The following is a 16,224-nucleotide window of genomic DNA, read 5'->3' as shown; positions in this document are numbered from 1 at the left end:
TATTCCTGTTTTAAAGATGAGGAAACTGGGGCAGACAGAGGTTAAGTGACTTGCTCAGGATCACATAAAATCCTGAGACAGAATCCTAACTTGGGTCTTTATTTACTGAATAAATCAATCTCCCTAGAAAGCAGAATTAAGAAATTTGAGATTTGCTTTGACTACTCAGCCTTTCAGTACCACAATAAATACAAAACAATTAATCGTCTTTCCATTAGGACACAATCACTTAGGTTGTGGTTTGCCATTTATATTTGAAAAAACATTTCTGGCACTGAGATTCAAGCAAAAATGTATGTTTCAAGACAGCGCTGTGGTATGGGTGAGATGACTCCTCACTGTCTTTTCTAGCTCAACTGAATCTGATTCAACAAATGTATAATGCACACTATCTGTAAGGCACACCACTCAGTGTGGAGGATACAAAAGCAAAAACTGACCTTCACCTCAAGTACCTTGTGTTCTACTGCAAAGATACTGTGGGTGCATGGAGAAGAAATACAAAACATACAAACAATAATTTTAAAAGAGAACAATGGCTTTGGTCCAGAGATTCGAATATTAGGTCTATACTCCAAGGAGGTCATTGACATAGAAGTTCCCTCGTACACCAAAATATTTATAGTACTACTTTTTGGAGTAGCAAAGAGCTAGAAACAAAGATGCCCATCACTTGGGGAACATTTAAACAAATGCTGGCACATCTGTAATAGAATATTATTGTGCTAAAAAAAAATGTCGAACATGATGAATATAGAGAAAACTTACATGAATTGATTCAGACTGAAGCAAACAGAGCCAAGAAAACATACACAATGATACGATAATGTGAATGGGAAGAACTTCCAACAAAACTAATTGAAAATGAATGCTGTAGCATCACAAAGAACAAGCATGACTCCAAAGAAGAAACAGGAGAAGATACCTGCCCCTATTCCTTTGCAGAGAGAGGATGTGTAACACAGCATATATTTTAAACCTTTTTTTGATGTATTGATCTATTTTGCTGATATCTTTTCTTGTTTCTTTTTTTCTTTCTTTAAAGACTTTTTAAAAAAATTTGTTTTGTTTTATGGGATTGCTATCTTAGAGGGGAGAAGGGAAGGAATACTGGGAAAAATTGGGTGATGAAAAAATTATCAATAAAAATTTATTATTATTTTTTGAGAGAATGAGACAGTGGTAGCAACTAAAGGGATCAGGAAAGGCCTCAGGTAGCATGTGATACACAAGCTAAGCTCTGAAGAGAGCTATAGATGTCAAGAGTCAGAGGTGTGGAAAGAGTATGGTTTGTAAAAGGAACAGAGGTGAGATAAGGGACATCACTTCCCCAGAGAGAAGAAAAGCAAGGACTGTTTCACTAGTTTTTCACTTGTTTTCTTGCTCTCAGCAGCACATAGATGAGTTCTCCTTGCCACACAAAAGGGATTTAATAAATGCTAGTTGATTTGAGTATGGAGAATCGCTTGTGGGTCAATTTGAATGGTTTGAAAGGTGCATGAAGCATAGGTAGGAGTCAGATTGAAGAGGGGTTTGAATGCCTGACTGATTATTTTGTATTTTAAACCTAGAGGCTATGGGAAGCTGCTAAAGAAACTTTCTGTTTCTATGATCATTCTTTTCCTATTCTTTCATGTAACCTCTCAAGGCAAACTGACATGCATACACACCAAGCTGGCAGGAGATCACACACAATTTTTTGACAACTGAAAATTCCTTTTGGGGCTCTAAAGCACGCCTCAGTGCAATGGAACAGCAGGTGGAGTCCCATGTTAGTGAAGAACTCCTCCACCTAACCTGCCAGAGCATAGGTAAGCAACTAGGTTAATGAATAAAACTTGACACTATCCACTTCCTCTCAGTACTAACCATTTTTCAGAAGTTGCTAGCAGCAACTGGTGTTTAATTCATGATTAATGAAAGGTGGTCTTTTAAAATGAATCTCCAATTTCTTTTTCAATAACAATACAGACCAGAATGCACCCCAGAACAGAAATTCTGAATTTAAGACTACATAAAATACTGGATGATGATTTTTGTTTTTTTACCTAATTAATGTCTCCAAAGTAGAAAATGAGTTTTTGAGAAAATTCCATTTGAAGTCAGCATGAATAAACTCATGTTTTTTCAAAGGCCTCCTAAATGACATTATGCATATTTCCTTTTAGTTTTTCTTTTTTCCATTAAAGACTCAGACAGACATCACAAGCCATATTGCTACCTCCCTACAGATCAAGCAGATTTGTTACTGCCTTTTCACACGTTGATAAGTCTTTGTCACAGACCACTTTAGTCACTACTGGTAAGTACTTCACCAGCAGGGAAGAATCTGATAATTCCACACAGAAACCTGCCTTCACCGGAGAAATGTTCTACAATACTGAGGCTATAGGTCAATAAGGCATAAAAAATAAAGGTCTGAAGGACTTCTCAGCCTTTGTGAAACAGTTTTATAAGGAACTCTTCTGTGCTCAGCTAATCACATTCTCATTTGTATTCCTAACTTATATAAATGGTTATCTTAATGAAAAGAACAGGAAAAGTGCATTTGATCAAGACAGAAGTGAGTCAAAATTCTAATCTGATTATTTTATACAAGATGGTGAAAGTATTAAATGTTCTTGATGGACTCATTATAAAGACATAACTTTATGAATATTTGTTCTTATTTAAGTAAAGAGTCCTATTAGTCATGATTATAGTGATAAATAAATACCTTTATATTTATTTGGTCATATTTTTAGCTGAGGACAGCAATAGCAATAATGGATAGACAGTAGGCCTTGAAATCAGAGAGACTGGAGTTCATGACCTGCCTCTGGCATAGATTGGTTTTGTGACCATAGTCAAGTTGCCAAATGTTTTAGTGCCCCAGGCAACTCTCTAAACGACAAGTTTCAGATGAACTAACATGGTGGAGTTTTTATACATTGATGGAAATCACAGATTTAGGTTTAAACAAACATACAGCTGCAGAAAGATAAACCTCCTGTCTTGAATTTTTTTTTTTACATAAAAGGTTAGAAAACTCATTCTTTTTGTACAACTCTATTCCTATCATTTAATTTTTCAAGTACAAACTGTTTCTCTCTATAAATGGGGGGTGTGTGTTAAACTGACATCAATTAATCTCTTAATGGTAGTTCAGGAATACAAAACACAAGCTGTCTTTATTGGGGCCATTATCTTCACTCCATTCTCACGAGAGGCTTGGATTCTGCCACTTAGAGCTTAGATTCTGAAAGAAGAGCTATCATCTTGATCTTGTCCAGAACCAGCCCTCTATTTCAGGCTGCTACATCCATGCCTCCTCTTGTTTTCTAACCCTAACGTGTCCTTTTCCTCCACTGGAATGTAAATTCCTGAATGCCCAGCACAAAATAAATGTTTAATAAGTGCTTTTCGTATTTATTCATCATTCATTCATGGACCAATCTCAGTACCTTGAGGATGTATTACTTACCTACCCTATTCTGGCTTGCCAGATGTCAATAATCAACTGCCAGTCTTCACTGCAAGGATGATGGTTTCTCTACTTGGCATGTAGCTCTATGATATTTTTTCTTTAAAATGTCATTGGTTTTTCTTCCTCTCCAAGCTCCTATCCCATCTCAATCCAGTCATCACTTTATGTCTGGATTACTGCAACAATCTTTTAGTCGACTTTTCCTGACTCCAGGATTCATCCATTCCCCCATTCCAATCTATTTGGCACACTGCCTCCAGACTGATCTTAAAACAATCATTTAGTTATCTTGTCTTCCTAGCTCAGTAACTCCCCCTCTCCTTCAATGGCTTTCAACAACTTCCATATTTGTCTTTCAATGTCCTTTATAATCTGGCCCCACTGAATCTATTCAACCTAGTTTAATCACTATTCTTCAACCTGATAAGGCTTTTTAGTGGAAAGGACATTAAAGAAGAGGCATGGACATCTGTTTTGCCACTGTACACTAAGGAACAAGGGATCTTTCCATCTGACTTGTAGTTGAAAACTTCCGTATGTTTCATTCCTCCCATGGAAAGAAAGGACTGTCTTATTTGGTAGCAATCGTTGTCATTCTTTGACTTCTCTTTCTCTACTTCTCCCTTCCAAACATTCCAAGGAGTATGTTTGTGCAATTCAAGCAAAGATACAAGAAAAGAAATGCCAAGAAAACAGGAAAACATGGGTCACAAATTATGGAGAGTTAGAAGTTGAGTTTGGCTGGAATAAAGGCTCTTCAATTTTATATGTGTTGTCTTTAATTAGAATGTAAGCTCTTTGAAGGTAGGTACTGGTTTCTTTTTAAATATTAGTTCCTGGAACACAGTAAGCTTTAATAAATATTTTTTCATTTATTCATTAATTCACCCATTCCATTTAGCAACCATTTATTAAGTGCTTTTGGAGTGGAGATCACTGCAGAGAGTAGTAGTAGATAAAAAATGTAGATAAGTCATGGGTCCTGGGCTCATAAAAGTATTATGCTACGATCTTTGTTCTGGTGATGAACACAGATCATAGACTAATGTTTTGGAAGGAACCTTAGGGATAATCTGGTCTAAGCCCCTCATTTTATTTTATTTTTAAAAATTGTATTGATACTTGTTTCTTGCACCATAGTCATTTTCCAATATACCTTCCTCTACTTTCTCACTGAGCTCTTCCTTTTAACAAAGAAAAACATTTAAGGAAAACCCACCAACAAAACAGTAATGTCTTGACAGCACCTACAATATTCTGTAGCCACAATTTTTCTCTACCAAGAAAAGGGACATTTGTTCCATCATCTGATATCTGGTTCTCACATTGTTCAGTCTGAATTGCGTTCATTTGTATGACTGGAGTGATGCGTATTTTCTTGCTGGTTCTGCTTACTTTGCCAGCTATCAGTTTATTTAAACCTTCCCATATTTCTTTGAATTCTTGTAGCTATGATTTCTTGTCTCATCTGATTCTATTATATTCATTACAATTTTTTCAACCACTCTCCAATTAATGAGTATCCAGCTCATTTACTATTTTTTTATTGTCACATTCTCTGTTATGAATATTCTGACAACTCTCGTTTTAAAGGTAAAGAAACTTTAGCCTAAAAAAAAATAGGATAAAATGAATACAGGAAGATCCAGGGTCTAGAACCTAGACTCTCGGTCTGATATTTTTGCCTCTTTCCCAATCTGCTTAACTCTATATTTTCCTATCTTCTTTTGGCAACATTTTAAACCTCCAAATGATAGTTTTACAAATTATCTGTTTCCTAATACTACTTGCCTTTTGAAGGAAAAAAAAAAAGAAATAAAATGGCCCAACTTCTCAGTTTCAGCACCAGTAACCAGAATAATTTTCTTACAAAAGGAGCCAAGATCATTTTAAGGCTTGCACATAAAGTAGAGATATATAAAGTTAGATTTAGAATTGTACATGTTAATTTGTGGGTCTGAACTGCAGCGCCAATTTAAAAGGAACTAATGCCTAATTTCCTTATGAAAGAGAAGTCTATTATGCTGTGTGATGACAGTGAACCAACAGATAACCAAATAATGCGGCATTACAAAAAAAAAAGAAAAAAAATCATTTCTGAGGAAGGAGATTTCTGAAAAAAAAAAAAAGCACTTGATTTCTAAATGGTCACATATTCTCTTTGCAAGCCAACTTTCATAAAGGCTGCATAAACACTTCAATATTTCAAGGATCCACGATTTTTATCAGCCTGGGTGTTTCACTTCACTGTCAGGCTGAAACCTTTTGGCAAATTAGTAGGAGCTAGGAGGAGGAACTAGGATTTATAATAGGACTTTAATTATCTATATCAGCAATTCTCAAATGTTTTGGTCTCAGGACCATATTACACTCTTAAAAATTATTCAGGAACCCCCAAAGCGCTTTTGTTTATGTGGGTTATATTTATCGATATTCACCATATTACAAATTATAATATCTTAGCACTCTTATGAAAATAATTTTGACCTTGCAGATCTCCTGAAAGGGTCTTGGGGCCACCCAGAGGTCCTTGGATCACACTTTAAGAAATACTGAATGCTTTTCTGGAGGGAACTGAATAAAAATGGAAAATCTTTCATTACTGCTACCTGTCACTTCTGAAACCTGGGTAATTAAAGGAATTAAAAACAAACCTATAGATCTATGGCTATATGGGAATACCATACTCATAGGATACCAAAAGCCTTGGTCAAAGCAGAAAACCTAGGGTTTAATTAAGCCAGGGAGATAGAGTAAGAAAGGAAAAAGTCATCACTTCAGGGGGAAAAGTAATCATTTGGGGAATGGTAAGACTGGAGGAGGGGAAACTGGATTACAGGTTCAATAGAATGTCAGAGTTGAGAGGGATTTAGAGATCATCTAACCCAATCCATTCATTTTATAGATAAGTAACTTGCCTAAGGCCATGTAACTAGTGACAGAGCAAAATATGGGACTCAGGTCTCCAGACACCAGGTCTTCTGCCACTATGCGGCCTTTAATTCTGAGCATCAAGGCAAGCCAAGAGTCCTGGAACCAAGGCCATGCTGCTACTAAGGGCAGATGGTTTTACTTAACATTGGACTGGCTCATGCTTCCTTTATGTGGTGACCCTGAATATTGGCTGCGATCTTCCAAAGGGGCTAATGTCAGTTGGTGGGCCCAGTTATACCAAGTAAGAGTAGAAAATCGAGGTAAACTTTCACCATTACAGATAACTGAAGACCTAATTTCCTTATATATATATATTATATTCAGAAATGTTGGGTTAAAAAAAATTCAACAAAATAGTTCCAAAATGAGTGTTACATAGCAGGAATAGTTCCAATTTCTGCATAGGTAGCTGGATTATTCATACTATAAGTTCCTTAAGACTAATGAAATCGTAAGTCCAGACCATCCCCCCTCAAAAAAAAGTTGCATTTTATCTTTAAAAAATTAGTGCCTTCTGTGTGCATGGATTTGTGGCACTGTAAGTAGTAATTGTTCTCCATTGTGTACCCTGGGAGGAGAGTCCTTCAGAAGCAGATAAGGGTCTTGTTGAGAAGCTGAGCAGCACAAGCATGCACTTAGATATCTGAATTATTTTCCCATGAGTGGGTATGTCCTTTCAGAGTGCATTAGCAAGATGAAGGAGCATTCCATTCATTTTTTATCATGAGAACACAATATTTCTTAAAAACTCTGATGACTTTATTATACTAGCAAGTAACTGCTGAGGGAGTTTGTTTATGCACCTGAAGTCACTTCTGTGAAAATGAACAATTCAGAAATGGAAGAACTGCATTCTTCACCCTGTCCCCCTCTCACGCCAGGATTCTTTTCCTATTTAATGTTAAGAGGTGCTGAGGGGTGGCTACTAATAAGCAGGACTTCATTTGATTAATAGCAGGGGGCTAATGACCATGTCTACTGGTACTGGTATCTAACCTTATTTCTTGTTATATTTCCCTGTTTCAGTCAAGACTGTCATCCCCTCTCCCTCAAACTCACTCAGCTCATTCTTTGGGGACCTAGTACTTCAAAGCATTTCATATGCATATGGTGGTCAACATCAGAATAAATTTACTATACCCTTTTCAGCACTGTGACCACCTCCCACAGAAGTGACCATTAAGATCAGAAATGCCATATGAATATCTGTTGACTGATGGATTCGCTGACTCCCTGTTGCCTCCAGGATAAAATACAAACCAGTATTTCATATTTGGAAGCCTTTACAATCTGGTTTGAACCCATCTTTCTAGGCCCTATTCCCATTATTTCCCTTCATGAACTTTACATTCCAGCCAAATTGATCAGCTTGCTGTTCTCTATGAACAACAATTCACCTCATACATTCATTGGTACCTCTCTATTGGTTGTTCTCCATGCATGGAAGCCTCTCCCTTCTCACTCTGAACCTTGGAACCCTTAGCTAATTCCCTTCAAGGCTTAACTAAAGTATCATCTCTTTCTTTTTCTTTCTTTTTTAAAGCCAAGTTTTTACTGATTGGTTGTATTTAATAATGGACCCTATCGCCTCTTTCAAGAGGCCTTCCCTATTTTTCCCAATTGTTAGCCTTCTGCCCCTTCAGAAAAGACACTGTATTAATTTTGTACATACATTGCATTTTCTTATCTGTGAAGGTAGTGCATTTCCTCCTCCACTCCTAGCCCCAACAGAATGTAAACTGCTTAAGGCAAAGAACTGTCTGGCTTTTTGGCTTTGTTTCCCCAGTGCTTGGTACAGAGTAAGTGTTTAATAAATGTTTGAGGATAGATAACTAGAGTGTAGCTAACATCAGTATCAAGAAACAAAGCAGCTCTCTTTAACATTATATACACATATATAAAATAAAAACTGCTAATAATTTGTGTGGCACTTTAGGATATGTAACATGTATTCCTCACAACAGCCCTTTGAGGCAGGTAGTGCATATATTATTTTTAACTTTTTTTTACAGAAGAAGAAGGTGAGACTCAGAGATTAGGTGACTTGCTTATAGTTGCATAACTTCTATCAGTGGGATTTGAACCTACATCTCTTGTCCTATGTCTCCAGGTTCAGATATCTATCCAACTATGCCATGCTGCTAGAGGCAGCATTAATTTGTTCTATGGCACCTAGAAATATATATTCTAGGAAAAATATCAGTAAGTGACAGGCTTCAATAATTGGTAGAAGTATTTTTTTCTCTGTGTAACTGAATGTCAACTGTTGGAGTTGTACTTTTATGTCGGTGAAAGAGTATGGAAAACTAGACAGTTCAGTATTCAAAAAATTAGAATGCATTTTTCCTCCCTTTATTGTAATTTTTTTTCATATTTTCTCAAGATAGGGATGTAACCTTTGACATCTTGTTTAGATTGCTGCCAAAAGGGTGCCAAGACGGAACAAGCCTGCTGAACCTGACTAGCTTTGGAGCTGAGGAGGCACAGACCCTGCTGAGGCCAGAAGTTTCTGCAATTTCTCTTAATTAGTATTCTTGCTTCAAATGTCTTTCCTTCTCTGATCCATCTTCTACATAGCTGCTGGAATGATATTCCTAAAGTCCAGGTTTTTGTATAACATTCCCCTGCTCAAAAAGCTCTGTTGGGGTCCCCTTTACCTCTAGCATAAAATACAAACTCCTGCTAGGTATTTAAAGTCTCTCACAATCTGGCTTCAATCTAATTTTCCAGGCTTATTACACATTTATTCTAGGCCTCTTTACATACTATATAGTCCAGACAAACTGTCTGACTTGCTGTTTCTTCTATATGACACTCTCATCTCTGATCTCAGTGCCTTTGTATAGACTGTCTCTCATGACTGGAGACACTGTCTTTCTTCCTCACTTCTGCATCTTATAATTAACTGCCTCTGTCTAGCTGCTAGTACATCCCCTCAATTACTTTGTATTCACTGTACACAGGTTACTAACATAGGAAAACATTTTTCTGAATTAAATTTAAGTTAGTTAAATTTAAGTTCCTTGAAGGCAGGAACTATTCCATTTTTGGTTTTGTATCTTCATTATTCACTAGAGCACCTGGTACACAGTAAACACTTAATAAACACTTATTGATTGATTCACTTTAATGAGCCTCAGTTTCCTTTACTTGTAAATAATAGGCTTGGATGGTCTTGAAGGTCCCTTCAACTCTAACTTTTATGATTTTGTGCATTATTCTCATATAAACTTGCATGAGAAAAGTATATATAAGGTATTTATATATTCTATAGTAGAAGTATTATATGTAGATTATGTTATTACTATAATATCATATCAGAAATAATATCAACCAATAATTGGATGTGCATAGTTAGAAAACTGATTAGCAATGATAAAATTTAAGGCAAACAATAAGTGAGAAGAAAGGATGAACGTTAGGAGATGACACTGGAAACAATTATAATAGCTCTAACTTGACCTGTTCAAACAAACTACAAAAGTTTAAAAAATGCAAAATGGATAATGGAAAAGACATGAGCAAAGACTATCATATGTCTAACAGAAATTTAACCAGTTGAGAGTAACTGCCACAACAAGGCTTCCAAAACAGCTTTAGCCACAAAGCACTTGAAATCTCTTTGTCAAGAAGAGAGACAGACTGGTCGAAGAAAGCATTGACTTTGAAGATAACTCAGTTGTAAAATGTTAAAGAGAAGGATGGTGGAGGACTATAGGCAATACCATCTCACAAAACAGTGAAGAACTCTAGAGAGGACAAGGTTCTGAAGGAACCTTGGTACGGTCCAACTAAGCCAGATCATATGAATTCATTTGTGAATTCAATCAGAGGAAGGACAACAAAAAGATGAGAAATGGTACAGATTTGTTAGCATTTTTATAGAAAGTTACTTTTTTATTCACATATGATAGTAGAACTATCACATCTGGATTTTAACAACTCAGTTCTTGATGTTCCAGAGGCACATAGTACAAACAGTACTAAAGAAGATGAGGATGGGGAGACCATCTGGACAATAGCAGAGAAAGAAGAAGTTAGTGCTAGAGAGTGGCACAATGCTGAAAATACCAAAGAATCAATTTTCAAGATATTACAAAGAAAGGATAATGTCAAGTAATTGCCCAGTAGGTGTATAGTCAAAGGATATGAAGCGGCAATATTTAATCTATCAATAGTCATATTTAAAAAATAGTCTAAATCACCAATAGGGAAATACAAATTAAAGCAACTTTAAGGTTCCATCTTAAATCGCTTAGATTTGCAAAGATGACAAAAGACAAGAATGACAAATATTGGAGAGGCTGTGAGAAAACAGGCACACCCTAGAATACTGATGGTGGAGTTATGAATTAGTCCAGTTATTCTGGAAAGTAATTTGGAACTATGCTCAGAAAGTTACAGAATTACTCATACCCTTGACTCAGCTATACTAATACTAGGCATAAACCCCCAAAGAAATCAAAGAAAGAAGAAAATGATCCATATGTACAAAAACATTAATAGCATGTTAATCAAAAATGGAAAATAGAGGGTATCCACCAATAGTAAAATGGCAAAATAAAATTGGAGCATATGAATATAATACAATATTATTGCATTATAAGAAATGATGAAAGGTATAATTTCAGAGGAAGCTGGAAAGGCCTCTGTGAACTGATACAGAGTGAAGTGAGAGGAACAATTTATACAATGATAACGTTATAGAGGAAAATTTTCAAAGATTTTAGAACTCTGGTTAATGAAGTGATAAACCACAAGTTCAGAAGACCAGAGATGAAGCAAACCATCTACCTCTTTTTTTTTTATTTAACTTTTAACATTTATTTTCACAAAATTTTGGGTTACAAATTTTCTCCCCTTTTATCCCCTCTCCCCCCCAAACCCAAGCATTCTAATTGCCCCTGTGACCAATCTGCTCTCTCTTCTATCCTCCCTCTCTGCCCTTGTCTCCATCTTCTCTTTTGTCCTCTAGGGCCAGATAGCTTTCTTTACCCCTTAACCTGTATTTCTTATTTCCTAGTGGTAAGAACATTACAGTTGATCCTAACACTTTGAGTTCCAACTTCTTTAGCTCCCTCCCTCTCCACCCCTTCCCTTTGGAGGACAAGCAATTCAATATAGGCCAAATCTGTGTAGTTTTGCAAATGATTTCCATACTAGTTGTGTTGTATAGGACTAACTATATTTCCCTCCATCCTATCTTGTCCCCCATTACTTCTATTCTCTTATGATCCTTTCCCTCCCCATGAGTGTCAACCTCGGATTGCATTCTCCTCCCCATGTCCTCCCCTCTATCCTCCCCCCCACCCTGCTTGTGCCCTTGTCCCCCACTCTCCTGTATTGTGAGATAGGTTTTCCTATCAAAATGAGTGTGCATTTTATTCTTTCCTTTAGTGGAATGTGATGAGAGTAGACCTCATGTTTTTCTCTTGCCTCCCCTCTTTATCCCTCCACTAATAAGTCTTTTGCTTGCCTCTTTTATGAGAGATAATTTGCCCCATTCAATTTCTCCCTTTCTCCTCCCAATATTTCTCTCTCACTGCTTGATTTCATTTTTTTTTTTAAGATATGATCCATCCTCTTCAATTCACTCTGTGCACTCTGTCTCTATGTATGTGCGCGTGTGTGCATGTGTGTGTGTGTGTACTCCCACCCAGTACCCAGATACTGAAATGTTTCAAGAGTTACAAATATTGTCTTTCCATGTAGGAATGTAAACAGTTCAACTTTAGTAAGTCCCTTATGACTTCTCTTTGCTGTTCACCTTTTCATGGTTCTCTTCATTCTTGTGTTTGAAAGTCAAATTTTCTTTTCAGCTCTAGTCTTTTCATCAAGAAAACCTGAAAATCCTCCATTTCATTGAAAGACCATTTTTTCTCCTGAAGTATTATACTCAGTTTTGCTGGGTAGGTGATTCTTGGTTTTAGTCCTAGTTCCTTTGACTTCTGGAATATCCTATTCCATTCCCTTTGATCCCTTAATGTAGAGGCTGCTAGATCTTGTGTTATCCTGATTGTATTTCCACAATACTTGAATTGTTTCTTTCTAGCTGCTTGCAATATTTTCTCTTTCACCTGGGAATTCTGGAATTTGGCCACAATGTTCCTAGGAGCTTCTCTTTTTGGATCTCTTTCATGCGGTGTTCTGTGGATTCCTTGAATATTTATTTTGCCCTCTGGTTCCAGAATCTCAGGGCAGTTTTCCTTGATAATTTCATGGAAGATGATGTCTAGGCTCTTCTTTTGATCATGGTTTTCAGGTAGTCCCAGAATTTTTACATTGTCTCTCCTGAATCTATTTTCCAGGTCAGTTGTTTTTCCAATAAGATATTTCACATTATCTTCCATTTTTCTAATCTTCTCGCTATGTTCTGTGATATCTGTCTTTCTCATAAAGTCCTTAGCGTCCATCTGTGCCATTCTAGTTTTGAAAGAACTATTTTCTTCAGTGAGCTTTTGAATCTCCTTTTCCATTTGGCTAATTCTGCTTTTGAAAGCATTCTTCTCCTCATTGGCTTTTTGAACCTCTTTTGCCAATTGAGTTAGGCTAGTTTTCAAGGTGTTAATTTCTTCAACATTTTTTTGGTTCTCCTTTAGCAGGGAGCTGATCTGCTTTTCATGCTTCTCTTTCATCCCTCTCATTTCTCTTCCCAGTTTTTCCTCCACCTCTCTAACTTGATTTTCAAAATTCATTTTGAGCTCTTCCATGGCCTGAGCCCATTGGGTGGGCTGGGACACAGAGTCCTTGATTTCTGTGTCTTTGCCTGATGGTAAGCATTGTTCTTCCTCATCAGAAAGGAAGGGAGGAAATGTCTGTTCTCCAAGAAAGCAGCCTTCAATAGTTTTATTTCTTTTTCCTTTTCTGGGCATTCTCCCCAGCCAGTGACTTGACCTCTGAATATTCTCCTCACAACCACCTCGCCTCCTGGTCCTCCCAGCCAGCTTTTGGGGACTGAGATTCAAATACTGCTTCCCGCCTTAGGGCTTTTGGCGGGGGCAGGGCTGCTATTCAGTGTGAGAATTAAGTTCAGGTGGTCAGGTTGGGGCAGGGCCGCCTCTCAGGCTCAGTTCCCTCAGGGGGTTTATGTACAGACCTTCCACAATGGATCCAGGCTCCCGCCTGCTTGGGGAGCCCCTGTCTGCAGCCGCCTCTCAGCTTCTATCTCCCGGGGGGTGGCCCGAGCCATGGGGGCACCCCACTCCCCTCTCAACCCGCCAAAGAGACTCTCTCACCGACCCCCATCACCTGTGGGTGGAGGGGCTTGTGCCGCCGCTGGAGACCCCGTCCCTGAAGCCTGCTTGGATCTGTACCTCTCGGAGCCGCGGCCGCCGCAGGTCTGGGCTGGGATCCGCGTCTGCAGCGCGACGGACCTTTTGCGAGAGGTTTGCAGGTCCCTCTGTGGGTGGAGGGACCCGCATGGCGGCTGGAGATCCTGTCCCCGTAGCCCGCTCAGATCTTTTCCTCACGGTGTCGCGGCCGCAGCAGGGCTGCCCTCTGCTCCCAGTCCCGGCACCCAGTCCGCTGCGCGAAGGACCCCCCACGAGAGGTTTGCAGGTCTCTCCGGAACAGAAATCTCCCTCGCTCCAATATTCCGTGGCCTCTGGGTGCAGAATTCACCGTGAGTTGGTCCCCTCTAGCCGTTCTGTGGGTTGTGGGTTCGGAGCTATGTGTATGTGCATCTTTCTACTCCGCCATCTTGGCTCCCCATCAAACCATCTACCTCTTGCCAAATAGGTGATAACCTTAAAATACAGAATGAGAAATGGTTTTTGAACATGGATATGGGAATAATTTGCTTAGGGATGATAAACTGAATCTATGGGACCTAATGAGATCAACAAATGAGGGAAAATAAAGAGAAAAAGACCAAGGGTAAAGCCTTGGGGTACACTTACAGTTATGGATGTGCCATTCATTCTTTAAGATCTAGCAAAGGAGACTGAGGAGTCCTCAGAGAGGTAGGAGAACCAAGAGAGAATATAGAAATTCAGGGAAATAGCATCCAGGAGAAGGTGGTCAACAGTATCCAAGAGGAAGTAGAGTTTCATCCACTGACCAAGAACCTTACATGACAAATAATTCACATCAAATGCCATACAGTAAATTTATCACATTACAAATCATTGTTACAAATTTGGTAACTATTACATAAAAAAGTTGTATTTATTTTGAGAACATACACTTTAAGGCAATATGGTAATTATTGTTCTGAAACAATTTTGTCTCTATCAGGCAGGAATATAAATATTAAGCTGTATCAGGTACTGAAATATTTTTAGTTGTTATTAAATTAGAGGAAAAAAAATCCCTTAGCACATGCTTTCCACTAGGATTTCAACATCTTTGCTTCTTTTCTCCCCTCTATTTTTACAATCTATTCCCTTTGCTCTAATCAAACCTGTCCTTGGTCTCTTCTATCCCATCTCTCCTTCATAGATTCTAACTGTCCTCTAGGCATCCCATCTATCCATTTGTCCATCAAGGTCTCAGACAAGATGTAACAACACATCACAAAGTCAAGAGATCAGGCAGTTGTCTGTGTCATTTGATCAAAAGAGATGATGTGTACTAAAAGCACCTTCTAACAGCCAGTTCACATGATTCAGGATTAAAAGACAATCACAGATGCATTCATTCTTCCATGTACATTTATTCTTCCATGTACAGATAGCCTGAAACACAACAACTAGCTTACTACCAGGCTTATCAGTGACTCTAGATAGTTGTGACATCTGGGATTAAAGTATTACCTGACATTAGCACTGGCTATACATTTCAATAATTTTAGCCAAAGAACCCAAAAGCATAGTGAAGAGAGTGGGATTTAGGGTCAAGGAACCTGAGTTCAAATCTTGGTTCTGCTATTTACTAGCTATGTGACCTTGGGCCAGACGCTCCCTCTTCTCTGGGCCTCAGTTTTCTCTTCTGTAAAAAGAGGGGGTTGGGTTAGATGATACTGAAGATCCCTTCCAGATCTAATGTTCTATAATTCTGTTATTGCTCTTCTTATCAAGCATGGTGGGAGATTTATTTTAATCCTTTATCATATTATTTCTACCGTCAGTTACATTTTTCCTTGATAACGTTTTCAGGAATGAATATTTTAAAAATTTCTTTCTCCTCAGGCCATTTCAAATATGGAGGCTTATATCATCTCCTCATGATCAGCCTCATAGCATCATCATCATCATCAATATAATAATAAAGAGCTTTATATATAGAACATTTATTTCATTTGACCTTCACATCAATCCTGTGAGGCAGATGTTATTATTACCTCCATTTTACAGATGCCTTACAGGACTGAGGTGAGGGTCAAATGAAATAAATGTTCTCTCTCTCTCTCTCTCTCTCTGTGTATATATATATACACACACACACACACACATATGTATATATATACACACACACACACACATATATATATATAAAATGAAATTCTAGTTATCATCATCAGTTAAAGACATATATTTTTGCTTATTTTTTTTTAATGGACACTTACTTATGAGTCTTTTATCACAAATATCTGTTGTTTCTAGATTGCTGTGAGTCAGTTCAACTCAGATTTAGTAGTGTGGTTGTGGTGGATAGAGGACCCACTTTGGAATTAGGCATGCTGGATTTCAGGTCCTGCCTTTGATTCAAACTAGCTGTGTGACAAAGGTCACACGATGAAAGTGTTTTATGCAGGATTTGAACTGAGTTCTTCTTGACTCCTAGTCTAATACTTTATCCTCTGTGTTGAAAGCAATGGACATCTATGTATTATGACATACCAGACTACGGGAAGATACTAAGGAAGAATGATGGTGTGCATCAAG

The 16,224-nt window shown here is 37.9% G+C and overlaps 1 protein-coding gene across 4 annotated transcripts in view; it reads right to left on the bottom strand.

Annotated features, from left to right (window-relative positions):
- STXBP4 (syntaxin binding protein 4) overlaps window positions 1-16,224 on the bottom strand; it is a 242,270-nt gene that overhangs the window by 26,260 nt on the left and 199,786 nt on the right. The window lies entirely within an intron of this gene.

The sequence above is a fragment of the Notamacropus eugenii genome, chromosome 2, assembly GCF_028372415.1.
Source record: "Notamacropus eugenii isolate mMacEug1 chromosome 2, mMacEug1.pri_v2, whole genome shotgun sequence".
NCBI lineage: Eukaryota > Metazoa > Chordata > Mammalia > Diprotodontia > Macropodidae > Notamacropus > Notamacropus eugenii.
The sequence above is the reverse complement of the archived record's forward strand: the minus strand, read 5'-3'. Positions and strand labels throughout refer to the sequence as shown.